The sequence below is a fragment of the Tupaia chinensis genome, unplaced genomic scaffold, assembly GCF_000334495.1.
Source record: "Tupaia chinensis unplaced genomic scaffold, TupChi_1.0 Scaffold000355_1, whole genome shotgun sequence".
Classification (NCBI taxonomy): domain Eukaryota; kingdom Metazoa; phylum Chordata; class Mammalia; order Scandentia; family Tupaiidae; genus Tupaia; species Tupaia belangeri.
The window spans coordinates 1,778,992-1,789,232 of record NW_006159850.1 but is presented as its reverse complement, the minus strand read 5'-3'; the positions used below and the strand labels follow the sequence as shown (position 1 = coordinate 1,789,232).

At 45.3% G+C, this 10,241-nt stretch overlaps 1 non-coding gene across 1 annotated transcript; it reads right to left on the bottom strand.

Moving 5' to 3' along the window:
- Positions 1-305: 305 nt before the first annotated feature.
- TRNAM-CAU (transfer RNA methionine (anticodon CAU)) lies at positions 306-378 on the bottom strand. Its single transcript has one exon. It is a non-coding gene; the product is annotated as a tRNA-Met (tRNA).
- Between the last annotated feature and the right edge of the window lie 9,863 nt (positions 379-10,241).

Below are 10,241 nucleotides of genomic sequence, written 5' to 3'. Positions count from 1 at the left end.
GGCCGCCTCTGCGCACGCGCGGCCAGGCCCCGCCCCCGCGCCAAGGCACGCGCCCCTGGGGTTGGTCCGCGGGGTGGCTTTACACGCCCCGCCCCAAGCCGGCCTCGCCCAGGGAGCCTGGGCACGCCCCCGAGGGCCGAGGCGCGCGCAGCCGGCCGGAGCAAGACGTGCAACCCCACCGCGACCCCGCGCCCGCCCGGGCCCTTCTGGCTCTCGGGTGCCAGTTCTACCCGTTTTCACTCTAGGTCTCGTCAGGAAAAGAAACGAGCGGACGAAAGTGGCACGAAGAACAAAATAGAAACAGATGCCTCGTGTGAGGATCGAACTCACGACCTTCAGATTATGAGACTGACGCGCTGCCTACTGCGCTAACGAGGCCCCTAGGACGCGGCTCCTCACCGTTGCCCTTGAGAGAGATTGCGCCCTGGAGGTAGCCGCCTAGGCCCCGCCCCTGCATGACAGGTTGATAAGTGAGAACTGCAGGTCTTTGTAGCTCTCCAAATGCAGCACAATCTGCCAAAACTCGCAATAGGACCTACTAACCGTACCCCTCATTATTTCTTTCACTTCCCCCTCTTTTATCATTTTAATCTAAAAACTGATCTTATTACGTGGCAGGGCCCACTGCCTGCCCACCTATGACCTGGGTTGGAGTCTCATCCAGCTGTTCCCCTGCATGCTGTATGCCCAGGTGCTTCTGAAAAGGTCCTAATAACTAACTCATCCCGGTGGATCCCTGAGGGCGGCCAAGTGTCCTATCAGAATTTCACTTCATTTCCTTTGACTTTTCTTAGAAGAGAATTATTTTATTGAACTTTATTTATTTATTTATTTTAATTTGACCAGAGAGGGACAGAGTTAGAGAAAGTGAGAAAGCTAGCCGCCAGGTCGGGACACAATCCAGTCAGCCATGTGGAAGCCCAGCTCCCTTAAACACTACCCACCTGCCAGCTTATTTTAGACCCAATAGTGCCAATACAATTATAAATGTTAGATACTGCTGGACATGGGCTACCTTTCTTTTCCTTTTTCTTTTTTTTTAAGAGGTTTTTGCCATAAGGTGCCAGCGCCTGTTGCAAAGAGAGATAGAAACAGTGAGGGAACCAGCAGTTAGCGTAATGGCTATGTCGCTGGACTCTCATGTAGTCGACCGCTCATGTAGTCGACCGCGGTTCGTGTCCTGGACCCGGTGGCTTAAAACTCACGCCGGGCGCGTGTGCGTGCGTGCCCAAGATCCCGAGAGGAGAATGGAGGAGAAGGGATTGCGGCGTGACCATCCCCCCGGGGGGTGATTTCTCACTTTCTGTCTCTATGTCTCTCTCTGTCTGTCTGGCGAGCGCACGCGCCTTACAGTGAAAAATCTCTCAAAAAAAAAAAAAGAGAGATAGAAACAGTGAGAGGGAAATGAAAAATTACCCCCTACGGCTCTTGGTATGGCCAGTGACAATCCCTTCTCCTCCTGGGATCTTGGGCTCCTGTCTTGGGCCCCCGCACACACTGGACGTGATTTTCAAGTCACCAGGCCTGCAGTCCAGCCACGGTTGGCCATACAGGAGTCCAGGAATGCTGGCCACCTGCCTTTCTTATCTTTCTTTTTTTTTCCTTGAGAGGTTTTTGCTATAGGGCATGTGCACTCGCCCAGAAGACAGACAGAGAGAGACATAGAGACAGAAAGTGAGAAATCACCCCCCGGGGGGATGGTCACGCCGCAATCCCTTCTCCTCCATTCTCCTCTCGGGATCTTGGGCACGCACGCACAGGCGCCTGGCATGAGTTTTAAGCCACCGGGTCCAGGACTAGAACCACAGTGACTACATGGGAGTGCAGCGACATAGCCATTACGCTAACTGTAGGTCTCTGCCTTTCTTATCTTAATGCATTTGCAGACTTTGAGGGTGACCAGAGTAGGCTCCATGTAACCTGACCTGGACTTCTCATGTAGTCAACTGCAGTTTGAGTCCTGAACCTGGTGGCTTAAACTCACCAGAAAGACAGAGACTGAAAGTGAAAAAAGCACATATGCCCTATAGCAAAAGCTCTCAAAAAAAGAACCTTACCACAGAGCCTTAAGTACTGGGCAACTCCTCAGAGTCCATATGGAAGCTAAGGACCCACTGCCCCCCAGAAACTGTTCTGGTAGTGTTGGTTTAGCTAATCAAATAGAAAACTATGCGACCCTTTCAGTTTCTTAGGCCAGGTCTCCACTAATTCCTCACTGTTTTGACCAAGAGACCTCGGAAGTCGAAAAGAGAGCTGTCTACCCCGGTCCACAGAGTCAATATATAAAATAGCAATCCACACATGCCTACATCTTGAACACATCAGCTGTTAAAATACTGAGCTGATCTGCTCCCACGTAAATTCCCGTTTTTCAATCTACCATCCGTGCTATTGTCAGAATGCTCTTCCATCAAATAACAAATAGATGGAAAGCAAAAAGCCCCTCCCAACCTGGCCTCACCTCCTGTCTTCACACACAGCTCTCTCCTGAAGCCATCCGGATGCTTGACCAAAACTAGTCATGCTTGCCTACATTGCTGTGATGCTAAAGCTGTCTCCTCTGCCTAGAACACCACCTCTGTGCTATTAAACCACCAACCCCAGTCTGTGCCATTACATCACCAACACTCCTTCCTCCTTGCCTTCAAAAGACACCCCTGTCTAGGAAGTTCTGCAAAGTATTCCCGGAGCGGAGAATGGTCCCTCTATTATAAAGCCATAACATTTCTTGCAAATACTTGTTTTCTTCCAGTCCAGCCTCACTAGGTATAGTCCCCTGTCACATGAATTAATGAATGTTTACTAACAAGTAAAAGAAAAGCAGAGGGCCAGCTAGGTAACCTAGTGGATGGAGAGGCCGGATCCCACATGGCCAACTACATAGTTGAGTCCTGGACCTGGCAGCTTAAAAAACAATGTGGCTATATGGGCACGTGGGCCCCAAACCCCTAAAAGAGAATGGTGGGGAAGGGACTGTGGCATGGTCATCCCTCCTGGGAGGTGCTTTCTCATTTTCTCTGCCTCCCTCCCTCTCTCTCCCAGTGAGCACAAGTACCCTATAGTAAAATTTTTTTTGAGAGGTTTTTGCTATAGGGTGCGTGCGCTCCCCAGAAAGAGAGACAGAAAGCGAGAAATCACGCCCTGGGGGGATGGCCATGTCGCTATCCCTTCTCCTCCTTTCTCCTCTTGGGATCTTGGGCACGCAAGCACACTCACGCCTGGCATGAGTTTAAAGCCCCAGATCCGGACTTGAACCGCAGTCGGCTACATGGGAGTCCAGCGACATAGCCAGTACGCTAACTGCTGGTCCTGCTCTCTGTCTTTCTGGGGAGCACACGTGCCCTATAGCAAAAACCTCTCCAAAAAAAAGAAAAAAAAAAAAAAGAGGAAGAAGAACAGAACAATTATCAGCAATAGCGATTCAAACTAGGAAGTATCTAAGCAAGTGGTAATGTAGCAACTAATTTAACCAATAAGAATGGCCGACTAGCCTACTAATATGTTCTGTGTGTATCCATAGACTCTAGAAATATAATCCTTGCCACTGCTGTATTTCAGGGTTTTTTATGCTTGTCATAGGGTGTATGTGCTGACTGAAGAGAGACAAAGAGTCCGAGAGAGAGAAAGTAAGAGATCACCTCCCTGGGATCAGGCCCTTCTCATTTCTGGATTTTGAGCACCAGAAGAGCCCAACATTATTTCCAAGCTGCTGTAGTCAATCATGTGGAGTCCAATGCCTTAACCACTATGCCAACTGCTAGCCCTTTGTTTGTTTGTTTTCTAGAGGTTTTTGCCTTAGGGCGCATGCACTCACTGGAGACAGAGGCAGCAAGAGAGAAAATGAGAAATCATCCCAGCGTGGCTGGTCATGCTGCAATTTCCTCTCCATTCTCCTCCCAGGATTTTGAACATCAATGCTCACGTAACCGTAACCGGCATGATTTTCTAGCCACTAGACCATGTGGGAGTCCAACGACATAACCGCTACACCATCTGCTGTCCCCCCTTCGATACTCACCAGCGAGGCCCTATACTAGCAGTTGGGTATAAAAAGATTATGTAGGGGGTCACTGGTGTCATGCTTAAAGGTGCTGGATTCCCACATGGCCAACTGTGGTTCAAGTCCTGGACCTGGCAGCTTGCTTTCTCACTCTTCCTGTTTCTCTCTGGTCAATTTTTGTTTTGTTTTGTTTTGTTTGGAGAGGTTTTTGCTATAGGGCGTGTGCACTTGCCAGACAGACAGAGACAGAAAGCGAGAAATCACCCCCGAGGGGGGATGGCCACGCCGCAATCCCTTCTCCGTTTTCCTCTTGGGATCCTGGGCATGCACACACACACACCTGTTGTGAGTTTTAAGCCACCGGGTCCAGGATACGAACCGCGGTCGACTGCATGAGACTCCAGTGACATAGCCATTACACTAACTGCTGGTCCCTCTCTGGTCAAATTTTTTAAAAATAATAATAATAGGGGCTGGCAGGTAGCATGGTATTTAAGGGCGCTGGACTCCACATGGCTGACCGTGTTTTGAGCCCTGGATCTAGCGGCCTGATTTCTCAATTTCTCTCTCTCTCTCTCTCTCTCTCTGCCATTCTCTGGTCAAATTAAAAGTAAATAAATAAAGTTAAATAAAATAATTATTTAAAAAATAATTAATAAATAAAATAAAGTCTGGGAACCAGCAGTTAGCGTAATGGCTATGTCGCTGGACTCCCACGTAGTCAACCACGGTTCGCGTCCTGGACCCAGTGGCTTAAAACTCACAACAGGTGTGTGTGTGTGCATGCCCAGGATCCCAAGAGGAAAACGGAGAAGGGATTGCGGCGTGGCCATCCCCCCTCGGGGGTGATTTCTCGCTTTCTGTCTCTGTCTGTCTGGCGAACGCATGCGCCCTATAGTGAAAATCTCTCCTAAATAAATAAATAAAGTCTAATAAAATAATCCTTTAAAATAATAAGTGGAATTAAATAAATAAATATTTTTTTACAAAAAGATTAAGAAATAGGGACCAGCAGATGGCGTAACAGTTATGTCACTAGACTCCCATGTAGTTGACCGCGGTTCGGTTCAAATCTGAGCTGGTGGCTTAAAACTCACACTAGAGGGACCAGCAGGTGGTGTGGTGGTTAAGGCGCTGGACATTCCCGCATGGCTGACCAGGGTTCAAGTCCTGAATCTGGTGGCTTGCTTTCTCACTTTCTCTCTCTCTCTCTGTCTCTGACTGAAAAAAAGTAACAGGGACCAGCAGATGGCTTAGCAGTTACATCGCTGGACTCTCATATAGGTGACTGCAGCTTGAGTCCTGAACCCAGCAGCTTGGGTGCGTGTGTGTGCATGTCCAAGATCCCAGGAAGAGAATGGAGGAGAAGAGATTGTAGCATGGACATTTCTCCAGGGGGATGATTTCTCACTTTCCCTCTCACTGTCTCTGTCTCTCTCCCTGGCAAGCACACATACCCTAAGGCAAAAACCTATCAAAAAAATTGTAGGGAACCAGCAGTTAGTGTAATGGCTATGTCACTGGACTCCCATGTAGTCAACCGCGGTTCACGTCCTGGACCTGGCGGTTTAAAACTCACGCAGGGCGTGTGTGCATGCGTGCCCAAGATCCCGAGAGGAGAATGGAGGAGAAGGGATTGTGGCATGACCATACCCCCGGGGGGTGATTTCTCACTTTCTGTCTCTATGTCTCTGTCTGTCTATCTGTATGGCGAGCGCACGTGCACTATAGCAAAAACCTCTCCCCCCCCAAAAAAAAATTGTAAATTATATAAATAATTATTTTAAAAAATTAAAAGTTTAATTTAAACACATATTTTTCCCTAGAGCAGCTTAAAGTGTATTAAAATATGCAAAATACTTTGATTAAATTTATATCTTTTGGGACCAGCAGTTGGAGTAATGGCTACGTCACTGGACTCCCATGTAGTTGATCGTGGTTCAAGTCCCGGACCCGGTGGCTTAAACTCATGCCAAGTGCATGTGCATGTATGCCCAAGATCACGAGAGGAGAAATGGAGGAGAAAGGACTGAGGCATGGCCATCCCCCTAGGGGGGGTGATTTCTCGCTCTGTCTCTCTGTCTTTCTCTTTCTGGCAAGCACACGTGCCCTGTAGCAAAAAAAAAAAAAAAAGGTACATCTTTAGAAGAATGGTTATACTAGTCTATGTTCACAGTTTGGATGATATGACTATATAATTATAGTTGTATAATCTACATATACATTTAGAATATATGAGGTGTTGGGCCATACACGTGGGTGGAAAGGAACCAAAAGGGAAAGACTCAGTGCCAGCGGAATACTGAACTCTATACTATACTGAACTCTAAATGCTTTATCACAGCCTTGAAATGCTTTCACAATCCCTTATTTTAAATCTTTATAGTTCTCATATAGGACTGTATTCTTCACAAAGAATAATGAAAAGTGTGCATTCATTCTAAGAGGAGAAAAAACTAGACAGAAATTGTGTTTTAACTCTATGATGAGGCTTTACAATAACAAACTCTTTGTTAATGAGAACAGATAACATCTAAGGAAATACAGAGACTATAGGGCAGGGCTTTACTTGGTTGCCTCAAAAGTCACTAGAAGTAGTCGTTCTTGGACTTAAGTAAACCATATTAACTTTACCTGTGCTAGTTTCCAGACCCAATGTGAAAAAATGCCATCTATTTGTTGCCCAGAAGAAATAGGTAGACTAAAAGGAAGACATTCAAGACTAAAAAAGAGGCTCACAGCCTGAAGGAAGAGGTCCCCCAGAGACTTTACCAGTCCCAAATACGGAAAACAGCTGAAAAACAACAATCCTTTATAGCTTGTTTAAAATTACACAGCCAAGCAGAAAAACTATGGAAGTTCAGTCAGTTCCACCCTTGTTAAACACTCCTTCAAAAAATAACTTCAGGTCATGTGAGTGACTGATCATCACTTGACAACGCACATGGGTTTGCTCACAGGGGAAGGAAACACTCAGCTGCACAACGCCTTCTCTGGGCTACGAACAACTCCGTGAATGCAGAGAAGACATTCCTAAAGACTGCAATCTATTGAGTCAACTTTTAATCCTCCTGACAGAATCTTTTCTGAGAATAGCTCCTGGCATTCCTCTTGAGCAATACTTGTTTGTTTACTTGTTCTAAAGAGCAGATATGACACCGTGATTGATTGGACGACTGGCCAATAGGAATCCAGACAACAAAGATGGGGGAATATCTCCTCCAATCAGAAAGAGGAGAGGTGGGAAAAGCCAAGCAGGCCTGGGGCCCTGAACACGTTCTCTGTGCGACTTGCCCTCCATATTGAGTGTGGCAAAAAGAACCCTAATGTCATGTACAGCAGGTTAATGCTTCATGCTTCATTTAACAGATTCTTAGACATAGCTAGACAGTGTGATTTTCAGCCATGATATATCACGGATGCTGGAACATCACATTCAATTATTCACATAACAGTTACATCATTTCCCCACAGTCAGTGATGGTCATTTTATGGTATGAAAAATGGAACAGGGTGAGAATTATTTAAAACTGTCCCTGCTTGGCTTTCTAGAAGAGATGAGTATTTGGTAATTCAAAAGCATCACAATAATTCCTAGAGAAAATATTGAATATGGTAAAAAGAAATAGGTATTTTTTGCTTTTCTAGTCTGTATGGATTATTTCATGGAACAGTAAAGTTCATATTTTTCATTAAAAATAAATCACATGGGGGACCAGCAGTTGGTGTAATGGCTATGTCACTGGACTCCCACGTAGTCGACTGCTGTTCGAGTCCTGGACCTGGTGGCTTAAATTTACTCTGGCACCATGCATGCCCAAGATTCTGAGAGGAGAATGGAGGAGAAGGGATTGTGGCATGGCCATGACCCCTGGGGGGTGATTTCTCGCTTTCTGTCTGTATCTGTCTTTCTGGCGAGCACACACGCCCTATAGCAAAACAAACAAACAAACAACCTCTCCAAAAAATGAAAAACAACAACAAAAAAAATCACCTGGGGGTGGCAGGTGGTGCAGTGGTTAAGGTGCTGAACTCCCACATGGCTGACTGTGGTTTGAGCCCTGAACCTGGCATCTTGCTTTCCCTTTCTCTCTCTTTGGTCGAATTAAAACTAACAATAATAATAATAAATAAAATTACATAAATAATTTAAAAATAAAACAAATCACAGATTAATAACTTGAAAAAATTGAGTAATATTAATATACCACTCAATATAGTGGTATATATAACAATATTGTCACTACATTCAACTACTAAAACTGCAGTCGTGGGGCCACATGCAACATATACTCAAGCATACATCTGTTTTCAAAATTTATACATTTCTTGGGACTGGCAGTTAGCGTAATGGCTATGTCGCTGGACTCCCACATAGTCAACTGTAGTTCGCGTCCTGGACCCGGTGGCTTAAAACTCACGCCCGGCAAGTGTGCATGTGTGCCCAAGATCCCAAGAGGAGAATGGAGGAGAAGGGATTGCAGCGTGGCCATCCCCTCTGGGGAGTGATTTCTCGCTTTCTGTCTCTCTGTCTCTCTCTGGCGAGCGCACGCGCCCTATGGCAAAAACCTCTCCAAAGAAAAAAAAAAGACTTATACATTTCTTTATATTTATTTCCATGAGTACAAATGAATAATTATAAATAAAATGATATAATATTTATACAAATGTACTATTCTTACACAAAGATGATGGATACAAGTTATCTTTACACTACAACTGCTTTGGATTCTTTTCTGGGAAACACACTGGGATGTGTGGTTTTCAATTCAAGTTAAAAGTATGGGGTTAGACTATAACAGTTTTGCAAATGTGAACATTGGTATACCAAAAACACAAAGTGTAACGTTGGCCTGTCACTACTCAACCCTTGAGACTAACACCTTTGGCAATGAACAAGGCCTGGGGTAACTTGGTAATACTTTAATAATGCCTAAGGGAAGAAAATTATGAGATTCTCCTTCCCCTCCTCCCATCTCCATATGCCAGATATTGATTCTTTTTCCTCCACTTGCATTTGGAACACTGGTTCAGAGAGTCCATTCCTTACAAAGTAGCAATTAGGGAAAAAAAAAAAAGTACTCACCAGTCAATTATACTTAGTATCATAAAAACTCATAAAAAAGAGCAACATACAGTCCACTTTCTTTTAAGATTTCAAAACTGATGGCATTGGTTTAGTCAGAAGGTAGGTACATAATAAGCACTTACCAGATTTTTTTTTAATTGTCACAGAATAAATACAAAACAACAAAATAACAGACATCTTCCAAAGAGCTCTATGCTAGATCACATGATGATATACCTGGAGTCTGAAAATCTTCCTCTGGAACTTTGTAAACCAGACAGAATGTTCAAGCATTCTCCTTTATGAGTTGTGTACTATCAGAGATTTTCATGGTAGAGAACTATAACACAAAGAGAAAAACAAAAATAGGGAACATGGCACATGCACTGTAGTTGAATAGCGGTAGAATAAAGGCAACGTTTACCATCATTCTAGTGGTGGTGATTACACATACAAGGGTCCACCACAACACTTGGCTTCTCTATAAGGAAATTCCAGCTGCATAACCCCCTTTGAGAAGTGTGCTTCCTATATGTCAAGATCAGATGTACAGTATATAAACTACTCCAATTACTTTATCAAACAGGCACATAAAAGCGGTTTATGGAAGTCAAAAAAGCTTTCTTTCCCCCCTAAGAATTTGTAGGACGTGTGCGTTTGCAGGAGCCAGACAGAAAGGGAGAAATCTCCCGCGGGGAGGATGGCCATGCCGCAACCCTTTCTCTACCTTCCTCTCTAGTGTGTGGGCATGCACACACACTCCGGGGTTCTAGGCAGCTGGTCTGGTACTGAAACCACGTCGACCACGTGGGAGCCCAGCGCCTTAACCGCACCACCATCGGCTGGCCCCCAAAAAGGCTCTTTACAAAGTCAGAAGGGGAAAGCCTGTAACTATAGGGATATTTAAAGCATTAGGTATTAAAGAGGAAAGCCTGAGAATCGGTGCTCCGCGTAGACGGTCATCCTGTGTTGAGAAGGGTAGTATCCACCGAGTGGCTCCATGTCAGGTGGTCCACCGCCACAGACCACTTTCACTCGCTCCTCAGAAAACAGTTGTAAAATACTGCCCTCTTCCACGTGAGTTCGCGATTCGAACATCACTGTATTTGGAGAGTGCGGGACACACAAGTGAGGCCTCATTACTTGGGGAACCGCTGGAGACGAGGCTGCTGG